This window comes from Mchenga conophoros, linkage group LG19 (genome assembly GCF_057382185.1).
Source record: "Mchenga conophoros isolate Kocher_MC1m ecotype Shallow Benthic linkage group LG19, M_conophoros_male_GT1.1, whole genome shotgun sequence".
In the NCBI taxonomy this organism is placed as follows: domain Eukaryota; kingdom Metazoa; phylum Chordata; class Actinopteri; order Cichliformes; family Cichlidae; genus Mchenga; species Mchenga conophoros.
Window position 1 is genome coordinate 3,125,169 of NC_140544.1, and position 17,494 is coordinate 3,142,662.

Below are 17,494 nucleotides of genomic sequence, written 5' to 3' on the forward strand. Positions count from 1 at the left end.
TTACATGCATTTGAATGGGGAACTCGCCCGAAACAAAGTATAGGTTTTCACTATGTGAATAACTTGGAAATCTTAGCTCAAACAGCTGCAAAACCTGTTTTGCCAGCACGGGGACCTTGAATTCTATAAGATAAAGCCATAAACATGTGTATCCGAGTCTTCTATCAAAAGTTACAGCTATTTATATGAAGTTGTACAAAAACGCTTTCTTTCGCCAAGACAGTGCGTTTCTCACTGTTACATGCATTTGAATGGGGAACTCGACCGAAACAAAGTATAGGTTTTCATTATGTGAATAACTTGGAAATCTTAGCTCAAACATCTGCAAAACCTATTTTGCCAGCACGGGGACCTTGAGTTCTATAAGATAAAGCCATAAACATGTGTATCCGAGTCTTCTATCAAAAGTTACAGCTATTTATATGAAGTTGTACAAAAACGCTTTCTTTCGCCAAGACAGTGCGTTTCTCACTGTTACATGCATTTGAATGGGGAACTCGCCCGAAACAAAGTATAGGTTTTCACTATGTGAATAACTTGGAAATCTTAGCTCAAACAGCTGCAAAACCTGTTTTGCCAGCACGGGGACCTTGAATTCTATAAGATAAAGCCATAAACATGTTTATCCGAGTCTTCTATCAAAAGTTACAGCTATTTATATGAAGTTGTACAAAAACGCTTTCTTTCGCCAAGACAGTGCGTTTCTCACTGTTACATGCATTTGAATGGGGAACTCGCCCGAAACAAAGTATAGGTTTTCACTATGTGAATAACTTGGAAATCTTAGCTCAAACAGCTGCAAAACCTGTTTTGCCAGCACGGGGACCTTGAATTCTATAAGATAAAGCCATAAACATGTTTATCCGAGTCTTCTATCAAAAGTTACAGCTATTTATATGAAGTTGTACAAAAACGCTTTCTTTCGCCAAGACAGTGCGTTTCTCACTGTTACATGCATTTGAATGGGGAACTCGCCCGAAACAAAGTATAGGTTTTCACTATGTGAATAACTTGGAAATCTTAGCTCAAACAGCTGCAAAACCTGTTTTGCCAGCACGGGGACCTTGAATTCTATAAGATAAAGCCATAAACATGTTTATCCGAGTCTTCTATCAAAAGTTACAGCTATTTATATGAAGTTGTACAAAAACGCTTTCTTTCGCCAAGACAGTGCGTTTCTCACTGTTACATGCATTTGAATGGGGAACTCGCCCGAAACAAAGTATAGGTTTTCACTATGTGAATAACTTGGAAATCTTAGCTCAAACAGCTGCAAAACCTGTTTTGCCAGCACGGGGACCTTGAGTTCTATAAGATAAAGCCATAAACATGTGTATCCGAGTCTTCTATCAAAAGTTACAGCTATTTATATGAAGTTGTACAAAAACGCTTTCTTTCGCCAAGACAGTGCGTTTCTCACTGTTACATGCATTTGAATGGGGAACTCGACCGAAACAAAGTATAGGTTTTCATTATGTGAATAACTTGGAAATCTTAGCTCAAACAGCTGGAAAACCTATTTTGCCAGCACGGGGACCTTGAGTTCTATAAGATAAAGCCATAAACATGTGTATCCGAGTCTTCTATCAACAGTTACAGCTATTTATATGAAGTTGTACAAAAACGCTTTCTTTCGCCAAGACAGTGCGTTTCTCACTGTTACATGCATTTGAATGGGGAACTCGACCGAAACAAAGTATAGGTTTTCATTATGTGAATAACTTGGAAATCTTAGCTCAAACAGCTGCAAAACCTGTTTTGCCAGCACGGGGACCTTGAGTTCTATAAGATAAAGCCATAAACATGTGTATCCGAGTCTTCTATCAAAAGTTACAGCTATTTATATGAAGTTGTACAAAAACGCTTTCTTTCGCCAAGACAGTGCGTTTCTCACTGTTACATGCATTTGAATGGGGAACTCGCCCGAAACAAAGTATAGGTTTTCACTATGTGAATAACTTGGAAATCTTAGCTCAAACAGCTGCAAAACCTGTTTTGCCAGCACGGGGACCTTGAATTCTATAAGATAAAGCCATAAACATGTGTATCCGAGTCTTCTATCTACAGTTACAGCTATTTATATGAAGTTGTACAAAAACGCTTTCTTTCGCCAAGACAGTGCGTTTCTCACTGTTACATGCATTTGAATGGGGAACTCGCCCGAAACAAAGTATAGGTTTTCACTATGTGAATAACTTGGAAATCTTAGCTCAAACAGCTGCAAAACCTGTTTTGCCAGCACGGGGACCTTGAGTTCTATAAGATAAAGCCATAAACATGTGTATCCGAGTCTTCTATCAAAAGTTACAGCTATTTATATGAAGTTGTACAAAAACGCTTTCTTTCGCCAAGACAGTGCGTTTCTCACTGTTACATGCATTTGAATGGGGAACTCGACCGAAACAAAGTATAGGTTTTCATTATGTGAATAACTTGGAAATCTTAGCTCAAACAGCTGCAAAACCTATTTTGCCAGCACGGGGACCTTGAGTTCTATAAGATAAAGCCATAAACATGTGTATCCGAGTCTTCTATCAACAGTTACAGCTATTTATATGAAGTTGTACAAAAACGCTTTCTTTCGCCAAGACAGTGCGTTTCTCACTGTTACATGCATTTGAATGGGGAACTCGACCGAAACAAAGTATAGGTTTTCATTATGTGAATAACTTGGAAATCTTAGCTCAAACAGCTGCAAAACCTGTTTTGCCAGCACGGGGACCTTGAGTTCTATAAGATAAAGCCATAAACATGTGTATCCGAGTCTTCTATCAAAAGTTACAGCTATTTATATGAAGTTGTACAAAAACGCTTTATTTCGCCAAGACAGTGCGTTTCTCACTGTTACATGCATTTGAATGGGGAACTCGCCCGAAACAAAGTATAGGTTTTCACTATGTGAATAACTTGGAAATCTTAGCTCAAACAGCTGCAAAACCTGTTTTGCCAGCACGGGGACCTTGAGTTCTATAAGATAAAGCCATAAACATGTGTATCTGAGTCTTCTATCAAAAGTTACAGCTATTTATATGAAGTTGTACAAAAACGCTTTCTTTCGCCAAGACAGTGCGTTTCTCACTGTTACATGCATTTGAATGGGGAACTCGACCGAAACAAAGTATAGGTTTTCATTATGTGAATAACTTGGAAATCTTAGCTCAAACAGCTGGAAAACCTGTTTGCTCAACACGGGGATATCGAACTTTATAAGATAAAGCCATAAATATGTGTATATGCGTCTTCTATCAAAAGTTACAGCTGTCTGAATGAAAGCATTATAGCAGCTTACCTCGATCATGCGGTAGAACAGACACATAGGCCACCTACGTGTCCTCCTATGGCAGGAGTAGTTGCCACAAACCTGCAAAACAAAAAGAAATGATCAGGTGACATGAACAGATTTATACAGCCATAAGCAAGAGATTCTTCCTGCGTCAAACTGGACCCCCCTTACTGTAACTATCAAAACTATCATAGTCTAAAACTATCATCTCATATCAAAACTATTATAATCACATTATCTGACTTTATCAGTTATAACAATGAGAAACGGTAAACAATTTGGCAAATAAATGACTTATAATTGTGCTTACCTGGTCCAGATGATCCACAGCCCCTTTGCATTTGTTATAATCCAGGATGATGTGGGGCTTTCTCTTCCCAGAGTCCTGGACTTGGTAGCAGGAAACAGAAGAGCCCTGTCTCCCCATTTCACAGGCTTGTTGTCGTTTCATGTTGAGACCTGTACAGGCCAGCCAGCATCACAAGCCCCATGTAAGCCTGCAACTCCTCATCTATGTCCTTCCAGTCTTTTACTGACCTGTTGCCCCTGCAGGTTGGTGAAATGCAGGATTAGCTGCATAATGTCCTCTGCAAAAAAAAGATGGAAAGTGCTCACAGGGCTGCTGATCCTATACGAATTGCATAATGGGTTGGTCCTGGGGTTAAAATGGGGGGAGGAAAAAATGGCAGGACCTCTTCGAGTGTGGGTTGCCACATGATTTCTCCATTTTTAGATCTCCACTGGCCATCCTCCAGTCTTGTCTCTTCCTCCTGCTCTTCTTCCTCCTTCTCCTTCTCCTTCTCCTCCTCCGCACATGAGCTGCAAAGCTCCTCGGTGCCTGGCAAAAATTCTTCTTCGCTGTCAGAAGTATCTCCACTGCTTGTGGAGAGTGCAAAACTGCAGCAACAGCCTCCTCTAAACTGAGTGCACGCTTCATTGTGTCTGTGCAGAAATGACCACTCAGACCAGGCTGCAAAGTATTCTCATAGACTTCAAAGGTGCACCTGAATAAACATGCTATACCATACATCCAATAAGAGAGAGGAGGCACACTCTTGATCAAGAAAAAACATAAACGCACGCCTTTGATCTCCCCCCCCCCCCCCCCCCCCTCTCTCTTTCTCTCTCTCTCTCACACACACACACACACATGCACATACATACACACACAATACCATTTTATGGTGGTTAGCTGTTTTATTGTCATGCATTTTACAAGGTAAGATAACCATGTCCTGCATTCAAAACCACTGAAAATGTCTATGGTGGTGCTGTGCCTAATATTGTGCTGGTGTATGCTGGGTAATGGCACAGCTAGCGACTGGGTGACTTTATTCACCCGCTTCGGCTGTTATCAGTCCATACAATGGGCGTTATTAGCACAAATCAGTCCCATAGATATGGAACATCTCCTGCTAGATTGTTCAGAAGGTTGTTATCATCCATCCAGATGGAGGATCACTAACAGGAGCGTGGGAAGACTCCAGAATCCACTCTGGCTGCAATCCGGTGGATACAGCAGTGTTTACAGGTAATACCATTTAAACGGACAGCATTTATAGAAAAAGTCAGCGAGTGTCAATAATGTTAATGTGGTTATCTTAGTAATACACCGAGTGCTAATATAACAGCTTTAAGATGCATTTGTAGATGTTATTACGTGTTTTACCGTCTTTATTGGTGCTAGCTTAAAGTTACGGTGTAAACGTTAGCTTATATTGGAGTAAAGCTGTTACTGTTTAAACGATGTTAGCACAGAAATATTAGCTTCTGTCATGACTGACGAAGTTACTAGTTAATAAAGTTTCCAGTAAAGTGTTTAATCGCAGCCACAGATTGACAGCAAATATCTCGATTAGCTTCAGTGCATCTGTAATAAATATGTGCAAGTTTCAGTGCTTCGTTTAAACTGTATGATACTTATACTGACCCAGGGTCAGTGTAAAATACAATCCTAGCTGTGTGAACAAAGCCTGGCTCCTTTAATCCTGCATGAAAAACCTCAGGATGCAGGCTATTATTACTCTTTCCTGCTGGCACACCTGTCACACCTGAGAGTCAGCTAGAAACGTACAGTGACGTGGACATCATGCAAAGACTGCCAGACTCTGTAATACTGCAAATGATCAGTGACTCAAGTTAACACTAAACTTTAAACTGTGTCTCTGTGTGCTGAACATTTAGGATTGAGTCAGGCTGCATCTGTGTTAGTCCTCTGACAGACTGGTGACCTGTCCAGGTGTGCTCTACCTATGACTACTGGGACAGGCTCTAGCTCCTGTAATAGAAATTTTATGTTATTCTCATTTAAAGCATTTAAGTGCTTATGCATATGCTTAGTTGTGACACTGTTATAGACTGTTCAATGAAAGTTTCTAAAACTAGATGAACTTACTTCAGCAGTTTGAGAAAACAACTCCCTTTACAGGTGCTGATAACGCTGAAGTAGCAGAGCTGACATGACTGAACTGTGATGTTTGATGTGTGTTTGCTCTCCTGTGCGCAGTAATAAATAGCTTGATCACAGCTCTTTCTGTGTTGCAGACTTTATTTAAAAAATTCCACGACACCCCCCACCCTCCCACTGTGAACATGAATTGAATATTCAGAAGACATTTGTTTAAATAGTTCTAGAAATCTGAGCTGTTGGTGTGTCCTTGGATTGTGTGGTAATAATATTAGAGCCTGCAATCTTTCTTACTGAATCTCTACTATGAGTCATGTTACCTGAGATTAATTCTATGTTTACCTGTCAGCCTGGACGAATGTGCTGTGTGAAGGAAATTAAATTAAATCAGATCTGAAATGCGTACATTTAAGGAACCTGTTCATATTTAATTGAAATATGAACCAGTGATTTTTTGATTGCTGATTCCAAGAGAGTCTTTGTGGAAATCCTCTTTGGCTTTTTGTTATTTTAATTCTCTTTTCTGTTTTCCAGAACAGTTCTCCACAGTCACTGTCCATATGGGTCAGTGGGACCAAGAAGCACTCTGCTAATGTGTGGACTCTGACCAGCAACATCCAGCAAGACCCAGACAGCGTTTTCTATCTCCCAGCTGGAGTTTTTTGTTTGTCTGTGACTGGAGAGTCAGATTTTTGTTGAGCTTCATACTTGCAGAGGTAAGTCAGTTTGCAGAGATCCCTCCCACCCTGGCTTTTATGTGCTAGATTTCTTATCTGAAACAGTAATATTTCAGTGACTGCTGCTTATACCACAGGTTAATACTGTTACTGATCCCTGATAGGAGAATCATCAATTTTGCCAGCAAAGAAGCCTGGTGGATGTTTGTTTACAGTCTGATGGTGGGACATCATGCTCTGCATCTTTAAAGTTTGTCTCTTGATTATTATTCATACCCAGTAATGTGAAGTATGCTCATATCTACTATAACTGAACCAACCTGGTGCTCTTCATTTATGGAGGCTGTTGAGTCTGAATGTTGGATGTTGTGTATCTCGTGTTCTCTGGGCTTTGTTGTCCTCAGTCTTTTTGCAGGATCAGAAAACAAAACCAGGAGGCGCGTAAATGTTTCTTCTCCATGATGTTTCTTCAAATGTTTCTTCTGGATGATGATATGACCGTGACACGGGATGCCACCTTTGGTCTTGTGATGAAGCAAAGCTCAGGAAGAAGTGTGATTAAATGGTACCCACATGTGTGCTGCTGAGAAGGATGTACAGGGGCACCTGCAGCCAAATCCAAGCTTCAGGTTAGTTGTAGTTGCAGAACGCTATAGGACTGAGACAGCTGAGGCATCAAATGTTTGATTAAACGGATGAAAAAGAGAAGTTTTTTCCCTATAATTATCACTTCTTAAAATCTGTAGCAACTTCAAGTCTTTCAGCATGCTGAGCATGCTCAGAATGTGACAATATATTTTTGTTCAATATTTAATTTCTTTCAGTTGCAATTGTTAAATGAAAAAAAATATATTCTTATAATTTAGCAAACTAATTTATCAAAAAAAATATATATACATATATCTGTAGTAGTTTTAATGAATTAATTTGACACCTGTATTGAAAATACCATATTGTATTCATACAGAATCAGTATGGTATCATTGTTTGTCTGTTCACTGATTGTTGTAGCTAAGAGCTACTTTGATCTGTTTAGATCTAAAGTATCCAAAGTTGAGCTCTGATGTTTCTTCACCCCTGTGTATGTGATATGTGATTTCCTACATGCTGGCAGAGCAGCAGTTTGTGCTCACAAATGGTGACGGTGTGGAGAGACGGTGGTGTTTCCTCAGAAGAACCAGCAGAGTCACAAAGGACACCAGTCCATCTCACCACCTTGACTTGCTGACTGATGCTCGTCTGCACTGCACAGAGGAAATCAACTGACCGAGGTTTGTCCAGTGACGTGTTATGAAATGTATATTTGTTTTATGCTTACAGATATGTTTTTCTTGACAGAGGCTCTGCAGAGGTTAGACAAAGCAGAGAAAACATGTGCTTTACATTTTACTGTGATTTATTGAGATATTTGTTGCCTGATGTTCAGCAGGAATGGAGAAATAGAATCAAAGGGAGATGTTTTTGATGTTTTTGTAATGATGTAAGTAAATCTTCAATATTATTTATTTGCTTGGTTATATTAGGAGTGTTTCTGAGTGAGGGGGAGAGGAGTCATCATCCAGGTAAAGTGACGTGGATCAGTGGATACACTTGTCTCCCCTTTAAAGGAGACGATCCAAGTCATCCTTAAATGTTAGTGCTTTCAAATACACAAACATTTTTAAAGGACAAAAATGAACATCCAACTTTGATTGTAATACAAAATAAATCTTTGCATGTGTGTTTTCAAACTCTCAGATGGGCAGCATATCAGTCTTGGACTGTCTAACCTGCCGGAGCAGCACTGAATGACCACCACACGAGCATGTTCCTGCAACATTCAGCATCTGATCTGTCATCTGTGTGCTTCTGCTTTTGGTAAGTAGAGTTACCCAACTCCAGTAACTCTAAACACATGCCATCCATTTCTAACGGCCTGGTTACTTCCTGTCAGTTACTTTAGAAACCATGTGGTCACCTGACCTAGCACTGTTTCTTCTTCTTCCCCTTAATGTTGAAGTGTCAAATGTCAAACAGCTGGAGAGGAAACTACACCAGTGTACTGGGATGTTTCAGTAACATGTGCCAGATGCTGTTCCTTCATGGTGACATCACCAGAGACAGTCCCGCCCACCTCAGGACCCATTGATTATGATGATCTGATCCATCAAACCCCCAGCAGGTGAACCTTATTCATGACATAACACCGCAACAATGTAAAAAATTAAACAGCAACAGTCTAAATGTAAAGTGCATTCTAAAGTCCTCTTCAATAAATTGTATGCAAAGAGTCATTCAGGTCACTACAGAACCCAGAGTCTTCATCATTAAATCTCTGGTTGCTTCATTTTTATATCCTATATCAGATATTTTAAAGGTTAGCTTAGGTAAAGTTCCATTCTCATGGTGAGGCAAAATGCTTTATGTGTGTGTGTGTGTGTCATGAACGGCTATAAAAGGCCTATAATTAAAGAACAAAGCGGGGTTTGAGTTCGAGTTGCGGCAGACTGTCACTACTTGTAAATGGAACGCAGCCTTCCTACGGCAGACAGCTAATAACAGGAATCGGACGCGGTCCAGCCAAGTCCACAGCAACCACCATAGCAACCGCCTAGCATGACCTTAAAAACATATTCTGTCTTCATAACTATCAAAATCGTGAAATGATTTGCAAAGTGTGAAAGTGTTACAGCTGCAGAGAGCTATGGCGGTATCTATGGAAGCTGTTTACATAGATAATAATATACGATGTAACCATGGAGACAGTCAGTCACGTGAGCTAGCGGTGCACGTTTACTACAGTGAATAAGGTGATTGAGTGCACAGCGTCCACACTCTGCAGGGGGTAAAGACATTACTTCAATATTGTTTTATATTGATATATATTTGCCTTCTGTTGACCATCACCTCAGGTTCACCATTACAGTTTCAGCATACAAATGCACACTGTCTAAACACATTCAAAAACTCATGTCTCAGAAATAAGCACAGCTGTTCATGTTTGTCATTAGAGTTTTATTTGTAAGAAAATTATGAACTTCATATTGTGCATTAAATAAAAGAACATTTCACAACTCTTGAGTCAACAGAAACAGGTAACAGAAATGTCTCTAATGTGTACAGTGTAGTGTAAGCATTAAAAGATCATAAAGGAAACACTAACATTTATGTGAAACTAATTGTAATAAAAAATGAGCAGGTGCTTTATAGATTTAAAAGAAAGAATCTGAAAACAACACTTTTTTGGTCTAAGTGATCAAAGTAGAAAACAGAACTGATGTTCAAGAACAAACCGTAGCTGCACTAATATTACACATCTCGATCGTTGTACTGAACAGACATGTTGCTTTTAAAACCACATGCAGTGTGTGACCATGACTGTTCACTGAGACCATGAACGCCACTTCGCTGAAGCATTCTTATTCTTCTTCTTGCCATTAAATTGGAAGTAGAAGCAGCACGACCTGATTTGATCTACTGAAAGGAAAAAGCAGAACATCTGAGCTGAAACCAGTCAGCTGAAATCATTAAGACAGGAACAATCATTCAATGCAGTGTCTCAGGTGGCTTAGCCTGTTACAACTGTTGATAAAAGCTAAATACAGTTAACACACAGTATCAGGGAGCTCCAGTGTGGGAACTAGTGGCTTTACGTTTGTAGTCATTTAACTTTCATCCATTCATTCATTTAATTCAGGAGGAAGAAATGTCAGGTGGGTGAAGGGTGGCTACATGCATTTGGTCCCATGCTGTCTTTAATAACTAGAGTTGAAGTTGATGAAAAACGCTTTGTTTCACCACGTTTCTGACTGTTACATGCATTTGAATGGAGTTCTCGCCCGACACAAAGTATAGGTTTTCATTTTGTGAATAACTTGAAAATCTTAGCTCACACAGCTTTAAAAACCTGTTTGCTCAACACGGGGACCTTGAGTTCTATAAGGCAAAGCCATAAATATGTAATTCCGAGTGTTCTATCAAAAGTTACAGCTGTCTTTATGAAGACCATTTAAAACGCTTTATTTCGCCAAGACAGTGCGTTTCTCGCTATTACATGCATTTGAATGGGGAACTCGCCCGACACAAAGTATAGGTTTTCATTATGTGAATAACTTGAAAATATTAGCTGCAAAACCTGTTTGCCCAGCACGAGGCATATTGAATTCTATAAGATAAAGCCATGAATACGTATATCTGAATTTTCTATCAAAATTACAGCTATTTATATGAAGTCTTACAAAAACGCTTTCTTTCGCCAAGACAGTGCGTTTCTGACGATTACATGCATTTGAATTGGGAATTCGCCCGAAACAAAGTATAGGTTTTCATTATGTGAATAACTTTAACATCTTAGCTCAAAGAGCTGCAAAACCTGTTTGCCCAGCACGGGGACCTTGAGTTCTATAAGATAAAGCCATAAACATGTGTATCGGAATCTTCTATCAAAAGTTACACTGATCTTTATGAAGACCATGAAAAACGCTTTATATCACCACGTTAGTGCTTTTCTCGCTATTACATGCATTTGAATGGAGTTCTCGCCTGACACAAAGTAGTTTTCATTTTGTGAATAACTTGAAAATCTTAGCTCAAACGGCTGCAAACTCGCCCGAGACAAAGTATAAATCGGTGCAACTTTTGATAGACGACTCAGACACACATGTCTATAGCTTCATCTTAAAGAATTCAATATCCTCGTGCTGGGCAAACAGGTTTTGCACCCGTTTGAGCTAAGATTTTAAAATTATTCACATAATTAAAACCTATACTTTGTCTCGGGCGAGTTTCCCATTCAAATGCATGTAACAGTGAGAAACGCATTGTCTTGGCGAAATAAAGCATTTTCGTACAACTTCATATAAATCGCTGTAACTTTTGATAGAAGACTCAGAAACACATGTTTATGGCTTTATCTTATAGAACTCAATATCCCCGTGCTGGGCAAACAGGTTTTGCACCCGTTTGAGCTAAGATTTTAAAATTATTCACATAATTAAAACCTATACTTTGTCTCGGGCGAGTTTCCCATTCAAATGCATGTAACAGTGAGAAACGCATTGTCTTGGCGAAATAAAGCATTTTCGTACAACTTCATATAAATCGCTGTAACTTTTGATAGAAGACTCAGAAACACATGTTTATGGCTTTATCTTATAGAACTCAATATCCCCGTGCTGGGCAAACAGGTTTTGCAGCTGTTTGAGCTAAGATTTTAAAATTATTCACATAATGAAAACCTATACTTTGTTTCAGGCGAGTTTCCCATTCAAATGCATGTAACAGTGAGAAACACATTGTCTTGGCGAAAGAAAGCGTTTTTGAACAACTTCATATAAATCGCTGTAACTTTTGATAGAAGACTCAGACAAACATGTTTATGGCTTTATCTTATAGAACTCAATATTCCCGTGCTGGGCAAACAGGTTTTGCAGCTGTTTGAGCTAAGATTTTAAAATTATTCACATAATGAAAACCTATACTTTGTTTCGGGCGACTTTCCCATTCAAATGCATGTAACAGTGAGAAACGCATTGTCTTGGCGAAAGAAAGCATTTTCGTACAACTTCATATAAATCGCTCTAACTTTTGATAGAAGACTCAGAAATACATGTTCATGGCTTTATCTTATAGAACTCAATATCCCCGTGCTGGGCAGCTGTTTGAGCTAAGATTTTAAAATAATTCACATAATGAAAACCTATACTTTGTTTCAGGCGAGTTTCCCATTCAAATGCATGTAACAGCGAGAAACGCACTAAAGTGGTGAAATAAAGCGTTTTTAATGGTCTTCATAAAGACAGCTGTAACTTTTGATAGTAGACTCAGAAATACATATTTATGGCTTTATCTTATAGAACTCAATATCCTCGTGCTGGGCAAACAGGTTTTGCAGCCGTTTGAGCTAAGATTTTAAAATTATTCACATAATGAAATTCTATACTTTGTCTCGGGCGAGTTTCCCATTGAAATGCATGTAACAGTGAGAAACACACTGTCTTGGCGAAAGAAAGCATTTTCGTACAACTTCATATAAATCGCTGTAACTTTTGATAGAAGACTCAGAAACACATGTTTATGGCTTTATCTTATAGAACTCAATATCCCCGTGCTGGGCAAACAGGTTTTTGCAGCCGATTGAGCTAAGATTTTAAAATTATTCACATAATGAAAACCTATACTTTGTTTAAGGCGACTTTCCCATTCAAATGCATGTAACAGTGAGAAACACATTGTCTTGGCGAAAGAAAGCGTTTTTGAACAACTTCATATAAATCGCTGTAACTTTTGATAGAAGACTCAGACAAACATGTTTATGGCTTTATCTTATAGAACTCAATGTCCCCGTGCTGGGAAAACAGGTTTTGCAGCTGTTTGAGCTAAGATTTCCAAGTTATTCACATAATGAAAACCTATACTTTGTTTCGGTCGAGTTCCCCATTCAAATGCATGTAACAGTGAGAAACGCACTGTCTTGGCGAAAGAAAGCGTTTTTGTACAACTTCATAGAAATAGCTGTAACTTTTGATAGAAGACTCGGATACACATGTTCATGGCTTTATCTTATAGAACTCAATATTCCCGTGCTGGGCAGCTGTTTGAGCTAAGATTTTAAAATTATTCACATAATGAAAACCTATACTTTGTTTCAGGCGAGTTTCCCATTCAAATGCATGTAACAGTGAGAAACACACTGTCTTGGCGAAAGAAAGCATTTTCGTACAACTTCATATAAATCGCTGTAACTTTTGATAGAAGACTCAGAAACACATGTTCATGGCTTTATCTTATAGAACTCAATATCCCCGTGCTGGGCAAACATGTCTTTGCAGCCGTTTGAGCTAAGATTTTAAAATTATTCACATAATGAAAACCTATACTTTGTTTCGGGCGAGTTTCCCATTCAAATGCATGTAACAGTGAGAAACACACTGTCTTGGCGAAAGAAAGCATTTTCGTACAACTTCATATAAATCGCCGTCAGTTTTGATAGAAGACTCAGAAACACATGTTCATGGCTTTATCTTATAGAACTCAATATCCCCGTGCTGGGCAAACAGGTTTTGCAGCCGTTTGAGCTAAGATTTTAAAATTATTCACATAATGAAATTCTATACTTTGTCTCGGGCGAGTTTCCCATTCAAATGCATGTAACAGTGAGAAACACACTGTCTTGGCGAAAGAAAGCATTTTCGTACAACTTCATATAAATCGCTGTAACTTTTGATAGAAGACTCAGAAACACATGTTCATGGCTTCATCTTAAAGAATTCAATATCCTCGTGCTGGGCAAACAGGTTTTGCAGCTGTTTGAGCTAAGATTTTAAAATTATTCACATAATGAAAACCTATACTTTGTTTCGGGCGACTTTCCCATTCAAATGCATGTAACAGTGAGAAACGCATTGTCTTGGCGAAAGAAAGCATTTTCGTACAACTTCATATAAATCGCTCTAACTTTTGATAGAAGACTCAGAAATACATGTTCATGGCTTTATCTTATAGAACTCAATATCCCCGTGCTGGGCAGCTGTTTGAGCTAAGATTTTAAAATAATTCACATAATGAAAACCTATACTTTGTTTCAGGCGAGTTTCCCATTCAAATGCATGTAACAGCGAGAAACGCACTAAAGTGGTGAAATAAAGCGTTTTTAATGGTCTTCATAAAGACAGCTGTAACTTTTGATAGTAGACTCAGAAATACATATTTATGGCTTTATCTTATAGAACTCAATATCCTCGTGCTGGGCAAACAGGTTTTGCAGCCGTTTGAGCTAAGATTTTAAAATTATTCACATAATGAAATTCTATACTTTGTCTCGGGCGAGTTTCCCATTGAAATGCATGTAACAGTGAGAAACACACTGTCTTGGCGAAAGAAAGCATTTTCGTACAACTTCATATAAATCGCTGTAACTTTTGATAGAAGACTCGGATACACATGTTTATGGCTTTATCTTATAGAACTCAATGTCCCCGTGCTGGGCAAACAGGTTTTTGCAGCCGATTGAGCTAAGATTTTAAAATTATTCACATAATGAAAACCTATACTTTGTTTAAGGCGACTTTCCCATTCAAATGCATGTAACAGTGAGAAACACATTGTCTTGGCGAAAGAAAGCGTTTTTGAACAACTTCATATAAATCGCTGTAACTTTTGATAGAAGACTCAGACAAACATGTTTATGGCTTTATCTTATAGAACTCAATGTCCCCGTGCTGGGCAGCTGTTTGAGCTAAGATTTTAAAATAATTCACATAATGAAAACCTATACTTTGTTTCAGGCGAGTTTCCCATTCAAATGCATGTAACAGCGAGAAACGCACTAAAGTGGTGAAATAAAGCGTTTTTAATGGTCTTCATAAAGACAGCTGTAACTTTTGATAGTAGACTCGGAAATACATATTTATGGCTTTATCTTATAGAACTCAATATCCCCGTGCTGGGCAAACAGGTTTTGCAGCTGTTTGAGCTAAGATTTTAAAATTATTCACATAATGAAAACCTATACTTTGTTTCAGGCGAGTTTCCCATTCAAATGCATGTAACAGTGAGAAACACACTGTCTTGGCGAAAGAAAGCGTTTTTGAACAACTTCATATAAATCGCTGTAACTTTTGATAGAAGACTCAGAAACACATGTTTATGGCTTTATCTTATAGAACTCAATGTCCCCGTGCTGGGCAGCTGTTTGAGCTAAGATTTTAAAATTATTCACATAATGAAAACCTATACTTTGTTTCAGGCGAATTTCCCATTCAAATGAATGTAACAGCGAGAAACGCACTAAAGTGGTGAAATAAAGCGTTTTTAATGGTCTTCATAAAGACAGCTGTAACTTTTGATAGTAGACTCGGAAATACATATTTATGGCTTTATCTTATAGAACTCAATATCCCCGTGCTGGGCAAACAGGTTTTGCAGCTGTTTGAGCTAAGATTTTAAAATTATTCACATAATGAAAACCTATACTTTGTTTCAGGCGAGTTTCCCATTCAAATGCATGTAACAGTGAGAAACACACTGTCTTGGCGAAAGAAAGCGTTTTTGAACAACTTCATATAAATCGCTGTAACTTTTGATAGAAGACTCAGACAAACATGTTTATGGCTTTATCTTATAGAACTCAATATTCCCGTGCTGGGCAGCTGTTTGAGCTAAGATTTTAAAATTATTCACATAATGAAAACCTATACTTTGTTTCAGGCGAGTTTCCCATTCAAATGCATGTAACAGTGAGAAACACATTGTCTTGGCGAAAGAAAGCGTTTTTGAACAACTTCATATAAATCGCTGTAACTTTTGATAGAAGACTCAGACAAACATGTTTATGGCTTTATCTTATAGAACTCAATATCCCCATGCTGGGCAAACAGGTTTTGCAGCCGTTTGAGCTAAGATTTTAAAATTATTCACATAATGAAATTCTATACTTTGTCTCGGGCGAGTTTCCCATTGAAATGCATGTAACAGTGAGAAACACACTGTCTTGGCGAAAGAAAGCATTTTCGTACAACTTCATATAAATCGCTGTAACTTTTGATAGAAGACTCAGAAACACATGTTTATGGCTTTATCTTATAGAACTCAATATCCCCGTGCTGGGCAAACAGGTTTTTGCAGCCGATTGAGCTAAGATTTTAAAATTATTCACATAATGAAAACCTATACTTTGTTTCAGGCGACTTTCCCATTCAAATGCATGTAACAGTGAGAAACACATTGTCTTGGCGAAAGAAAGCGTTTTTGAACAACTTCATATAAATCGCTGTAACTTTTGATAGAAGACTCAGACAAACATGTTTATGGCTTTATCTTATAGAACTCAATGTCCCCGTGCTGGGCAGCTGTTTGAGCTAAGATTTTAAAATTATTCACATAATGAAAACCTATACTTTGTTTCAGGCGAGTTTCCCATTCAAATGCATGTAACAGTGAGAAACACACTGTCTTGGCGAAAGAAAGCATTTTCGTACAACTTCATATAAATCGCTGTAACTTTTGATAGAAGACTCAGAAACACATGTTCATGGCTTTATCTTATAGAACTCAATATCCCCGTGCTGGGCAAACAGGTCTTTGCAGCCGTTTGAGCTAAGATTTTAAAATTATTCACATAATGAAAACCTATACTTTGTCTCGGGCGAGTTTACCATTCAAATGCATGTAACAGTGAGAAACACATTGTCTTGGCGAAAGAAAGCGTTTTTGAACAACTTCATATAAATCGCTGTAACTTTTGATAGAAGACTCAGACAAACATGTTTATGGCTTTATCTTATAGAACTCAATGTCCCCGTGCTGGGCAAACAGGTTTTTGCAGCCGATTGAGCTAAGATTTTAAAATTATTCACATAATGAAAACCTATACTTTGTTTCAGGCGAGTTTCCCATTCAAATGCATGTAACAGTGAGAAACACACTGTCTTGGCGAAAGAAAGCGTTTTTGAACAACTTCATATAAATCGCTGTAACTTTTGATAGAAGACTCAGACAAACATGTTTATGGCTTTATCTTATAGAACTCAATGTCCCCGTGCTGGGCAAACAGGTTTTTGCAGCCGATTGAGCTAAGATTTTAAAATTATTCACATAATGAAAACCTATACTTTGTTTCAGGCGAGTTTCCCATTCAAATGCATGTAACAGTGAGAAACGCATTGTCTTGGCGACAGAAAGCGTTTTTGAACAACTTCATATAAATCGCTGTCACTTTTGATAGAAGACTCAGACAAACATGTTTATGGCTTTATCTTATAGAACTCAATATCCCCGTGCTGGGCAGCTGTTTGAGCTAAGATTTTAAAATTATTCACATAATGAAAACCTATACTTTGTTTCAGGCGAGTTTCCCATTCAAATGCATGTAACAGTGAGAAACGCATTGTCTTGGCGATAGAAAGCGTTTTTGTACAATTTCATAGAAATAGCTGTAACTTTTGATAGAAGACTCAGAAATACATGTTCATGGCTTTATCTTATAGAACTCAATATCCCCGTGCTGGGCAAACAGGTTTTGCAGCCGATTGAGCTAAGATTTTAAAATTATTCACATAATGAAAACCTATACTTTGTTTCAGGCGAGTTTCCCATTCAAATGCATGTAACAGTGAGAAACACATTGTCTTGGCGAAAGAAAGCGTTTTT

The 17,494-nt window shown here is 38.3% G+C and overlaps 1 long non-coding RNA gene across 3 annotated transcripts in view; it reads left to right on the top strand.

Annotated features, from left to right (window-relative positions):
• The first annotated feature begins 4,435 nt into the window (after nucleotides 1–4,435).
• LOC146551479 (uncharacterized) overlaps nucleotides 4,436–17,494 on the top strand; it is a 52,521-nt gene continuing 39,462 nt past the window's right edge. The window contains exons 1-8 of one of the 3 annotated variants that reach the window (XR_014889979.1): nucleotides 4,436–4,502; nucleotides 4,734–4,814; nucleotides 6,225–6,406; nucleotides 6,532–6,996; nucleotides 7,482–7,638; nucleotides 7,891–7,999; nucleotides 8,105–8,224; nucleotides 8,367–8,528. This is a non-coding gene — a long non-coding RNA (uncharacterized LOC146551479). Of the gene's footprint in view, nucleotides 4,815–6,224; nucleotides 6,407–6,531; nucleotides 6,997–7,481; nucleotides 7,639–7,890; nucleotides 8,000–8,104; nucleotides 8,225–8,366; nucleotides 8,529–17,494 lie in introns of all 3 variants that reach the window. The other 2 variants (XR_014889977.1, XR_014889978.1) reach the window with 2 other exon arrangements.